Raw genomic sequence first — 13,265 nt, 5'->3', positions numbered from 1 at the left:
GAAGAGGAAATCAACAAACTACCTGGAGACAAAAGAAAATTAAAACAACAATCCAAAAATCTATGGTACGCAGCAAAAGCAGTTCTAAGAGGGAAGTTTATAGTGATACAGGCTTGCCTCAAGAAACAAGAAAAATCTCAAACAACATAAACTTACACCTAAAGGAACTAGAAGAAGAACTAACAAAACTCAAACTTAGTGGAAGAAATAATAAATATGAGAGGAGAAATAAATGAAATAAAGGCTAAAAAAAAATAGAAAAGATCAATGAAACTAAGAGCTGGTTCTTTGAAAAGATAAACAAAATTGATAAACCTTTAGCCAGACTCAAGAAAGAAGAGCCAAATTAATAAAATAAGAAATATAAAAGAAGGTATAATCATTTGAATTTCTGTGGTGTAAGTTATAAGAAAAACCATATGCCAATAAAATTGACAACTTAGAAAAAATTGGCAAATTTCTAGAAATGTACAATCTCCCAAGATTGAATAAGGAAGAAATAGAAAATACAAGCAGAACAATTATCAGCAATGAAATTGAATAAGTAATCATCGTCATCATCTCCCAACAAACAAAACTTCAAGACAAGATGACATCACAGGTGAATTCTACCAAATATTTAGAGAAGAACCAACACCTATCATCAAACTATTCCAAAAAAATTGCAGATGAAGGAATTCTTCTGAACTCATTCTAAGAAGCCAGCAACTCCCTGATACCAAAACCAAAGATAGAAAACAAACTATGCACCAAAATCACTAAACATAGATGCAAAAGTCCTCAGAATATTAGCAAACCAAATCCAACAGTATAGCAAAAATATCATACACCATGATCAAGTGAGATTTATCTCAGGAATATAAGAATGGTTCAGTATCCAGAAACCAATCAATATGATACATCACATTAACAGATTAAGGGAAAAAATCATATGATTATCTCAATAGATGCAGAGAAAGCTCTCAACAAAATTCAACATCAATTTATGATAAAAACTCTCCAGAGGGTGGGTATAGAGGGAACATACCTCAACATAATAAAGGCCATATATGATAAACCCACAGCTAACATTATACTTAATGGTGAGAAGCTGAAAGCATTTTCTCTAGGTTCAGAAACAAGACAAGTATTTCTACTCTTGCCACTTTTATTAAACATAGTTTTGGAAGTCCTAGCCACAGCAATTAGACAAGAAAAAGAAATAAAAGGAATCCAAGTTGGAAAGGAAGAAGTAAAACTGTCACTGCAGGTGACATGATACTGTACACATAAAATCCTAAAAATACCACCAGAAAACTCCTAGAGCTCATCAATGAATTTGATGAAGTTGCAGGATGTAAAATTAATGTACATAAATCTGCTGTGTTTCTATACATTTAACAATGAACTATCAGAAAGGAATTAAGGAAACAATCCCATTTACCATTGCATCAAAAAGAATAAAATACCAAGGAATAAACCTACCTAAGGATATAAAAGTCTGTACTCAGAAAACTGTAAGACACTGACTGATGAACAAAATTGAAGACAACACAAACAGAAGGAAGGATAGATTGTGTTTAAGGATTAGAAGAATTAATATTTTTAAAATGACCATACTACCCAAGGCTTCTAAAGATTCAATGTAATCCCTACAAAATATCAATGGCATTTTTCATAGAACTAGAACAAATAATTTTAAAATTTAGAAACATGAAAGACCTTGAATAGCCAAAACAATTTTGAAAAAAAGAAGAGTTGGAGGTATTACATTTCTTGACTTCAGACTATACTACAAATCTACAATATTCAAAACAGTATGGTATTGGCACAAAAACAGATGCATAGTCTAATGGAACATAATAGACAGCACAGAAATAAACTCACACACTTATGCTCAATTAATCTACAACAAAGGAGGCAAAAATAAACAATGGGGCTTCCCTGGTGGCGCAGTGGTTGAGAGTCCACCTGCCAATGGAGGGGACACAGGTTCGTGCCCCAGTCTGGGAAGATCCCACATGCCGCAGGGCAGCTGGGCCTGTGAGCCATGGCCACTGAGCCTGCATGTCCGGAGCCTGTGCTCCGCAACGGGAGAGGCCACAACAGCGATAGGCCCATGTACCACAAAAAAAAAAAAAAAAATGGAGAGAAGACATTCCCTTCACTAAGTCTCTTCCCTATATACAATAAAAGAAAACTGGACAGCTACATGTAAAAGAATGAAATTAGAACATTCTCTAACACCATATACAAAAATAACTCAAAATGGATTAAAGAACTAAAAGTAAGACTGGAAACCATAAAATTCCTAGAAGAAAACATAGGCAGAACACTCTGACATAAATCATAGCAATATTTTTTTTAGACCTGTTCCTAAGGCAAAGGAAACAAAAACAACAATAAACAAATGAGACCTAATTAAACTTAAAAGCTTTTTTGCACTACAAAGGAAACCACTGACAAAATGAAGAAACAACCTACTGAATGGGAGGAAATATTTTCAAATGATATGACCAATAAGGGGTTAATATCCAAAGTATATAAACAGCATATACAATTCAATATCAAAAAGTACAAATTAACCCAATTAAAAAATGGGCAGAAGAACTAATAGACATTTTTCCAAAGAAGACGTACAGGTGGCCAACAGGCATATGAAAACATGCTCAACATTACTATTCATCAGAGAAATGTAAATTAAAATTACAATGAGATATTACCTCACACTTGTCAGAATGGGTATCATCAAAAAAGCTGCAAATAAAAAAACATTGGCAAGGATATGGAGAAAAATGAACCCTCCTACACTGTTGGTGGGAATGTAAATTGGTGCAGCCATCATGGAAAAGAGTATGGAGGTTCCTCAAAATACTAAAAGTAGAACCACCATATGGTCCAGCAATAGTTGAAAAGTTACATGCACCCCAATGTTCATAGCAGCATTATTTACTATAGCCAAGATATGGAAGCAACATAAACCTCCATCAACATATGAATAGATAAAGAAGATGTGGTATATATATACACTCAGCCATAAATAAGAAAGAAACTTGCCCATTTGCAGCAACATGGATGGACTTGGAGGGTATTATGCTTAGTGACATAAATCAGAGAAAGACAAATACTATATGTTATCACTTATATGTGGAATCTAAAAAATAAACTAATGAATACAACAAAACAGATTCACAGGTATATAAAACAAGCTAATGGTTAACGGCGGGGAGAGGGAAGGGGGAAATGGCAAGATAGGGGCAGGGCATTAAGAAGTATAAAGTACTATATATGGGACTTCCGTGGTGGTGCAGTGGTTAAGACTCCAAGCTCCCAATGCAGGGGGCCCGGGTTCGATCCCTGGTCTAGATCCCACATGCGTGCCACAACTAAGTGTTCGCATGTCACAACTAAGGAGCAGGTGAGCCACAACTAAGGAGCCTACCTGCCACAATTAAGACCCAGTGCAACCAAATAAATAAAAATAAATATTTTTTTAAATAATAAAATAAGCTATGAAGATATATTGTACAGCACAGGGAATATAGCCAATATTTTATAGTAACTGTATAATCTCTAAAAGTTGTGAATCACTATTTTGTACACCTGAAACATATAATATTGTAAATCAACTATACTTCAATTTGTGAAATAAAAATTTTAACCCAGAATAATTAAGCTACAAGTATTGGGATTTGGGAGTAAACAGCATTGAGAAGCAGAGTCAAAAGGGGAGAAGGCAGTAATAAATTGACAGTCAGAAACTCCTAGTGGCCAAGTGGTTAAACAACTTAATATTTAAATATTCAAGTTGATGTTGTGTTTCATGCTATAGCATGAGATCCCCTCCACAGTCCAGACCCTCAGTAAGGGTCTGGTGCTGCACAGCTGGCATGACTGCTGTCTGTAGGAGTAAAGGATGGGGTGGTTTTCAGTATGGGATGATGTAATGTGGAAAATGGATTGCATGTGTGGTTAGCCAGGTGATTGATAAAATGGTCTAATTCATTAGAATCAGGAACCCACAGCCATTATAACCAGAAGAAATATAAACTGCCCAGAAAGTTCACACCCAAGAATCTCAAGGAGATTAGAATGGCAGCAAATTTCTCATCCTGTGAGATGGGAGTTCAGCAAAATGCTTTTGTATCCCAAAGAGCAGAATGACTCATCTTGTGTCTTCATTATACCTGGAACCATATAAAATTATAGTAAAATGTCTCCATAACCACCCCCTGAAGACAAGCAGAACTTACTGCTCCAGCATCTGTGCTCCCATTGCATTTGTTACAACATGCACTATATTGTGACTATAATCTGGAAGAGAGTGTGTCCTCATCCCCATGTCTCTAGTACACATATCAGGAAAACAGTCAGAAGATACACAGTAAGTTGTTTTAAAATCCCACCATCTCCAAATTTAAGCTGTTTTAAATTCCCACCATCTCCAAATTAATAGCTGTGTATGCTGTCTGTTTCCATCAATTCTGTTTACACTTAGTATCCTTTCGTAACTCTGAGTTTAATTTCCCAGAAGGTACTAATTTTATTGCTTCCAAAGTGGCCAATTATTTTTCTGTTTATATGGCATTTTATGTTTCAATTTTCCTTCAGACACCTCGTTGGGATACACACTTGGTAATGTAAACCCAAATTAATTTGCACAGTGTTGCTTGACGGGGCTTTTTTTCTTGAAGTCATGCTCCATGAAAAATTCTAACCAGGTGAGCCTTGGTGAAGCAGCTGTTCCTCCTACCATATGTAGGGAGGAATCATCAAGGCATGAGTTAAGAGGAGGTAAGTAATTGCCTAGCCTATTTGGGGTCTTAGTCTAATATTGACTTTTAATTATGAAGGCCAAATGTTTGTTTTCTTATAGGATACATTTTTGCCCCTTGGTTATGGAGACACTTGGAATATGAAAAGTTTACTTTTTTTCCCATGGGGGTAGACAGGTAAGTTTATATTACAATAAGATATTCTGAGCCTCAGTTCGTATGATTATACGTCTGTCTTATGAGAGTTTCTAACTAAATGTCCCTCATGTGTGTCCTGATCAACTTTAGATCCTTATACTCTACAAGCTCACTAAAAGGAGCATTAAGGATGCACCACCTGTTCTGGGAAACAATTCAGAAATGTGTATCAACACCATAGTGTATGTTTATTTAACACTGGGGCTGGCATATAGGAGGGCTTAATAAGTTTGTCAAGTGCCAGAAATACAATGAGAATTAAAAAGCTTAGCTCCTACCCCAAGGACTTGCATCTTGGAGTTCTCAGCAACAACAGGTTATTATAATGGAGTGTGCTAAGTGCTGCCATAGCAGTAGGCATGGGCAGTAGGCATGTTTGGACCCAGAAATACAATTTCTAGAAATCTATCCTAAGGAAATAATCTGAAATGCAGAAATGACTTACACAGAGATTGTTTGCACAGTGAACATTGCTGTCAGCAGACCCTTCTCGTGCCGACATGGTTCACACAGTGCGGTATTTAACAGTGGAAAAATTGTGGAAACAGTGGGAAAATTGTAATTAGCCAATTTGCTGTTATAATAAAGTAATAGCAGGAGCAATGTGTTAGCTATACTATGCCAGGAAAAGTTCAAAACACTTAATCTGAATTAACATATTAATTCTCTCAATAACCCTATGAGGGTATTATTACTATTATCACCATTTTATGTATAAGAAAACTGACACCAAAAAGTTAAATAACTTGTCCAAGTTTACTGAACAGGCAGTTATTTGACAGGCAGTGTGGCTCTAGAGCCTGTCTTATGTTACAACCATTAAAAATGTTTATATATCTTATAATGATAGGGAGACAGGCTTTTGATAGTTACGTAGAGTTGGATACACACTGCTAATCTTAGCCTGGGTTCTCCTAGAAAGCACAGCCTAAGATAAGGACTTGCTAGCATGTAATTTATTTTGGAACATTATTTCAGGAAAGAGGAGTAGGGGAATGGTAAGAGTGAGAAAGCAAAAGTGGGAAGGCCAATGCAAGGATGTGCTATTGAGCTGGTCACCTCTGAGCAAGGGGGGCTCAGTCCTACTGGGACCCTCTGAGGGACTATGGAGAACGTGCCTCAGAAGCAACCACTGATCTGAGGGGGGAGGGGAGAGTATGTCCAACTCCATTCCCCAACAGTCAAGGCTTACCCATGGGTGTTGTCTTCTTCTATGTCCTGGGCAGGACAAGAATGAGTATTGAGTGAGTTCCCAAGGACCTCCAGCTCTGAAGTGTCAGGGAAGATCTGGGGCAGAGAGCAAGACAGAGGAGGTGTTGAAAACTTGTACCTGTGCAAAGCTGGTGCAGCAGCAATGGGTGAAGTGAAGGGAGGGCCAGAGGACTGGAGGCAGGGCATAAGAGGTGTCTCAGACAGGCCATACCCCATCACTATTTCTGCTCTATCTTGAGACGGCTCAGTGTAGTCTCCTCCCATGAGCCTTGCCCACTGCAGTCTCCTCGAGAGTTAATGCAGGTAGGTTAGTGCAACAAACTCCAGTCCCCACCATTGCAGACAGTCCCTAGGTTGTAACTGATGGTCAACATCCCCTTCCTCCATTACCCATTCTGGGTTTTTCCCAAGCTCATGTGCACTTCAGCAGGCCGAGGGTGCTTGCCTAATAGAGTGATCCAGACCCTCTTCACCAAATGACCCACACCGGCTCAGAAGGAAAGCAGTCTCTCTTCTGGATGCTGTGGGTTTCAGCACTGGGGCAGATGATTTTGACACAGAGGACCCACCCTTCAATGGTGGGCACAAAACTGGAGCCTTGCAGACCTCAGGGTTGTGGTCTAAGCAAGAGAGATCCTCTTCTTATTCTTTGGGGACCCCACAGAACTGCAGCAGATACTCTCGGTGTCCCTCCCACATCCCTTGAAACTTTCACTGCACCTCAGCAGATACATCTGAGCCTTCATCATTTCACTTATCAGGCTATGATTGCTGAAGTTGACTTTCAGTTGTCACAGGCATGGGATTGCCAAGAGACATGCGCAGGTGGGTCCCACTGTGGGAGATGCAGATAATGCCCTGTCCTCTCATCTTGCTTTCTGAACAGTGCAGACCTAGAGAACACTTGCATGGTTCCTATGACCTTAGACTTAGGTCTCTAAAGCCTCAACTGTTGCTACAAAGAGAGGGGCTTGCAAAGACCATCCGGAGCAGAGGCAATTGTGCCTAATCTCTTGGATCCTTTGAGGTCTTGCCCTGCCAATGCCTTCCTGGAGCCCAGACCACTGCCTCCTTATTGCATTCTGTCACAGCTGAGCCACCATGGGATGAACTTCCTAATATCTTCAGTTGAACGACCTAAAAGTGCCAGAGAGTTGATGCCCCACGGGGCCATCCCTGACTGTCCAGACACAGCAGCTTCAGACAGCCTCTCCGAAGATACCGAGAAGACAGGGAGTTGGCTTGTTGCCAAGCCAGGGCAGCTCAGAATGCACAGCTACATAAAATCTCCTCCTCCCCTGCCTCACTCCTCCTTTTCCTTCACTACTGCTTCCCTGAAATTTTATTCCCCAGGGAGATGTTAGCACAAAAATTTTAACTCAGGCTTCTTTTCTGCAGGAACTGGGTCAAAACTCTAAGCAAATCATTTAAAGCTTTGAGTTACCTTTTATGTAAAATGAACTTAACAGAGCTCACAGATTGAATGAGATGGTTGTACATACTCAGGGTTGAGTGTTTGTTTCATGTAAAAAGTGCCCAGCATATTTCCTGACATAAACAATAACCAACAACAGTCAATCTCTTACATTTTGCCCTTGGCCATCTCATAGTTTTCACTTGTTGACTCTGCTTGTGTGGCTGGTAACCTGGAGCCTAAGAGGAAATTTAGTAAGTAGAATCAAAGTGTAAGTTGTCAGCAGAGAAGAGAGTAGGGCGTTGGTGATTTCATGTGGCTCAGCTTCATACAATCTAGAAAAGCAACCAAAGAACCCACTACGAACCATACTTGGCCTCACAAATCCATACCCCATTAGGCAGAAGTCAGTCTGCTGGATTTTCTGGGAGATAAACTGGGTCAGCACTTTGCCCAGTGTTTTCCTTTATAGGACTGACACAAGAACAGGATTTCTTTTCTCCTAGTCTTTGTTTCCCATGTTCTCAACCTGGCCAATTCCAAACAAGCTCACCCAATGAGGCTCTGTGTGTTTTTAAAGGACCAGCAGCCCTACTGCTTGGGCCCTATGATGTGGCAGGCCCTATGACATTGGAAGTGTCAGGACTGAAGACAGATGCATATGGAATTTGTGCCAAGTCCCAGGGGATAATCCCAATACAGGCCTCTAGAGTTTTCTAGCAAGGAAGTCATGTCATCTTCAATGGATGATTATATACCATTTTTAAAATTTTATTTACTTTACTCAGAACTTTTATTTTAAAAGGAATTTATATAGTAAATTAAAAGTAATAGTTCCTCATAGTTATTGCTTTCTTCTTTACTATTTCTCAATAACTTGTTTAGTAATCCCTTCTAGAATTTCTTGGAGGTTGACATTGAGTTCATTGGACTGTAGTTTCTAAAACTCTAAAACTAAAACTTTCCTCTCCTTTTTTGAAAGTTGAAGCATACTTTCAACTCATGCATCCTATTATCTTCTATTTCCCTATGATTACCGAAAGTACCATATTTCTACAACAAATCCACAAGTTTTATTTTTTAATTACATTAAGATGTATTCTTCTGAGCCTGCAAAAATTAAAATAATTTAGTTTATAGTTTATAACTTTATTTTATTGTTCTTTCACCCAATTTGATGTTTACACCACCACAAATATTTTGAAAATTGTTCTCTTTAATAAAGTAGAAGAGCAGATGTTGGTTATTTTTGCTTTTTTACTTTATCATCAGTTAAAATATCTCAAACGCCCCTCCAAAAAAAAGGTGAATATGGCATCACATTCCTTGTTCATCTTTTGCTGATCAGATTGCTTGCAATTAGTAATTTCTGGAAAGTAATCCATTCTGAAATTCTGTCTCCTTGGTGTTATTTTTAAAAACAACTCCTGTTATGCTACTGGGGCCTGATAGAGATGGAATTCTAATGCCAAGTGACCATGTGCTCAGAGCTGCCTGTCTTGAGCTGAATCCTATCAGACCCACCAGGTGTTAAGATCAAATGGCCCAGCAACACTCTATCAAAAGATGGAAATGGCACATTACAGATCAAACATGGGCAGAATTAGAAGGTCCAAGCAAGCTAATGATCATACAGCTCAGACCTACCACCTATGCAACAGCATTCTTCCCTTAGCCCATGTCTGTGACGATGGCTTTGGACAAGTCAGGATGGAGACAACAAATGGGAAAGATTCAGTCAGTGGTTGTATGTGTGATTCTGGAGCTTGAGGGAGAAGTTTGTCAGGTACCTATGTCTTGTTGTTGACCACTATTCTGAAATGCCCCACAGTTAATATTCCTAAGTTGACTTCTGTCCCTGTTACAACTCTTAGGGTCACCAACTGTCAACGTGGCAAATATCAATCAAGACCTCACTAACTGCCTTGAATTCCACCCTCCAACCATGACCTAATGCCTCCTGACTAGGATATGACCCGTAACCACCAACCCTTGGCAGTTGGCCTTGGGTTCGCCTCCTTACTTTGCTTCCCAGATAATATAAAGTTCATTCCCCTCTTTCCTGGCCCCGATCTCTGGCTTGTCCTCTATTCCCTGAAGTTACTGCACTGCTAAGTTTATCATGGAGTGCCTGGGTCACAGCATCTTTCAAAGATTGGGAAAAGCCAAGTATTTTATCACTTCCCACAGCTCCAATAAGTGAAGCATAGTCAAAGAGCATCTCTTGAAACTTTGTTTAAAGACTCAGCTACAGATGTTTATCTTTTCCTCATTTCTGTGTACATAAAAACAATCATAGACAGGGCTTCTTAAGTAAATTACTGTGCTGGGAGTGGCAAAAATATATAAACATCAGATATTCCCAATATTGTAGCAAAATGTAGTAGTCAGAGCTATCTATACAGCAAAAGGCTCACTCCAGAGGCAGAGGGCCCTACCCTTGGAAGTAGTTATACAAACAAGATAAGCAATTGAGGTAAGGGTGTTTTAGAGGTGATGCAAGTATTATATTTGGGCAGGAGTAAGGTGGCAGATAGAAACCAAATGAAAGTCCTTGATTCTAATACATAAAGGCCATTATTAGAAGGGACTTGACTGGCATAGTGACCATAGAGTGACTGGTCTGGCCTGGGTCCTCAAGCCGACCTATCAGCCCACCTCAGACACAGTGAGCCCCTGATAAGAAGAGGGGGTAGTCTCCTTCATCTTGTTTATGGCCTCACTCCAAAACTACAACCTGTCTTGTATTCCACTTAATTGGCCTAACATATGAGTGTCTATTATGTGCTTGTCACTGATTCTAGGCACTGGAGGTCTATAAGTAGAAAAGATTAAAAATTGATGCCCTTAAGTTTACTGGAGAAGTCACAGTAAGCAGATGTGGAAACAAAAACGTTTATGGTAAGTGCCACAAGGGAAACAAACAAGGAGCTGGTGTGTGTGGATAATGAGATCTACCTTCGTGGGTAATTGAGAAAGCCATTCCCTGTTCCTAACCTCTTGATTCAATTCCTGTTTTTGTCCTTTAAAGCTAAAGTTTGATACAGTTCCTCTAACCAGTGCTCCAAGTTTCTCTTCCCATCTATACTCTGCAATTAACTGGTTGGCACGTGATCATAAATCATTGCCTGGGACACTGTAGGCCCTAGGATTCCCTGTAAATGGCCTGTCAGCTGTGTTCACCTCACCCATGACTCAGACCCAGATCTGATCATGTAACCCAATGCTCTGTTGACCAATAAATGAAGTGGCCTGATCCAATCTGGGATTGAATCCAGGCATTTTAAACTGGCATTAATTAAGCAATGGCTTTGACCTACCATCAGAAAGAATTGGCCTTTGAATCAGTTTTTGAACTGGTTGTGAATTTCAGCCCATCATCTTCTGATGATGGAGGCAAAATGGAATAAAGGAATAAAGGCCTATCTTACCCTTGACTTACAAATGTCTCACCCTTAAAATACATCTCAACTCCACTTGCCTCTTTGATACTGAGCCAGCCTGGTGGGACAATTAGCTGAAAGTGAAGGCTGAAGCCTGGTAGTGATTGGAGCCCTGCCAACCCATGGATCCTCTTTCATAGCCACATGTGTCAGCCCACTGGACTTCTCTACCTCAAATTCAACATGCTCCCAAACTAATGAGTCTTTATCCCTAGTTTTTACCATTCCTCCCTTCATTGGCTCCTTTCTTCTGTGTTCTCTTTCTCTGAGAATCACCGCTGTATTTCCTAAGCCCAAAACCTTACAGTCATGTTGGATTTTCCATCTCCCTTATTCCCAACTACATTCACGTTTTACCAATTCCACCTGACTCCTCATTGCCCTGTCAGTAATTTCATCCTCACTGCCCTGTCAGTAGGCTCTCATAATCTCATACCTAAACTATTCGAGATGCTCCAAAATGATTTCCTGTCTATGTCACTGATCTGAGGTTTGCCCAAATAAGCAATATGGAGAATTGGAAGAATGATGGAGAACCTCCTAAGCAAAGCAGTCAAGGCCCCTGACTAACTTTCCTCCTCGTATTCTATCAGGTGGCTCTACGAACACTACTTTCTACCTACCTTATTCTATACCTCTCACATGTTCCTTCTGCCTAGGATGTCCTCCACTACCTCTACTCCCACTTTGTCCACCTTGGCTCTCCTTTTAAGTGTTATTTCTTTTGAGACCTTGCCTGCGTCCTTTTAATGGAACTAGGTGCTTTTTCCCCCACACCTCCCTGCTTCATTATAGCAATTATCACAGAGCACTCTAAGAATTGGTTTGTATATTTTAAAAGGTAGAGGGCCATACATATTTATCCCTGTATCTGTAAACTTTAGTTGATGCCCAATCTGTAACCGGAGCTTAATAAAAACTGGATCAATAAACTTAACCCAAGCAGCCTTGCCCTGCTTCCCATTTGTTGGCTTGAATCCTTGAAACCATCTGCAAAAAGGTTTGTATATATTGTTGAGTATGCTAGGATTCTCCTGCCCCCATTTTCACTGAATCTTCAATATGATAGTCTCTCTCAAGCACTTTGTAATTCCATATTCTCAGATAACAGGTACCAAAAGAGATTCTGAGGACCAGTTCCAGGACTCTAAGATCCTTGGTTAGATCAAGGGCCTAAGACAGGTTAAGGAAGCAAGGAAAATGAAGGATTTGCAAACAGAGCTATTACCATCTGGGAGAAGCTACCTCCATCCGAGATGGGAATGGTGGTGACGAGGATGCTCATTTCTTTACTTCCAGCCTAAAAGTAAGGCAGCTTCCATGGGACCATTGAAAGAATTTGCTAAGCCTTCCCTGAGTTTGGGAGACACAAGAATGACGCAGGACTCACACCTGAGAAAGCTAAAGCTGCCTGTGGTAAAAGGATAGAGAAGCTGCACCAAGATCTGCCTCTACTTCGGACTTTGTTGGGACTAGAGGTACAGGAGTCTTTCCTGGGGCCAGAAGTGGGAGAGAAACAGCAGCCTGGAGGTGTTTTGAAACCTGCCCAAGAGAGCTTCTGTTAGAGGTCTAGAGAACTCAAGAGCAAGAATCTGAAACACAGAGCTGAGGAAGAGATTTGGGAGCAGCCAGCTGAAGAAAATGTGCCTGACCCCATCCCAGGAACTGTAGCCTCAGGTGGGACCTAGCAGGTATCTCCAAGGCCCCATGGAAGAGCCTAAGAGAAAAGGAGTTCACGCCAAATATCTGCCACAGATGGAGAGCTGGGCCAGTTCCAGTAAGAACTTCACCAGCCCCTCATTATCTTCTCCCTGGACACTTGCTCTCAGGTCAGGAACTACCACCCAAGCTGGCCCAAAACTGAGGAAGGAGAAACATTCACTCTCAAGTTTGGAGTTTGGGTTAACATCTTATTTTGGATATTCTGACGTCTGAATTAAACTTGTGTTTTGAACTAAATTGACCGTAGGAGGAATATTTCCTAAGAGTAAACAGAAAAGCCATGGATCTATTGCCATTTGCATCTAGAAGGGAAAAAAACTGCCACTGGTTTTATTGTAAGGGTAGAGTGAGAGACGAAAAGTAAAGTTTCAACGAGGCTAAGGCAGGACTTACACTCATTCACTTTCTGAGGAAGAGCCTTTGTCAGATTTCCAAAGGAATCTGTGACAAGAGAAAAGGTTAAGAATCAGCCTTTTTACTTTATAGAGAGCAGGAAAATGAGCTGAAACAGACTTATGTAGA

Source organism: Neophocaena asiaeorientalis, unplaced genomic scaffold (assembly GCF_003031525.2).
Source record: "Neophocaena asiaeorientalis asiaeorientalis breed wild unplaced genomic scaffold, Neophocaena_asiaeorientalis_V1.1 scaffold205, whole genome shotgun sequence".
Lineage (NCBI taxonomy): Eukaryota > Metazoa > Chordata > Mammalia > Artiodactyla > Phocoenidae > Neophocaena > Neophocaena asiaeorientalis.
This window is presented reverse-complemented; position numbering follows the sequence as displayed.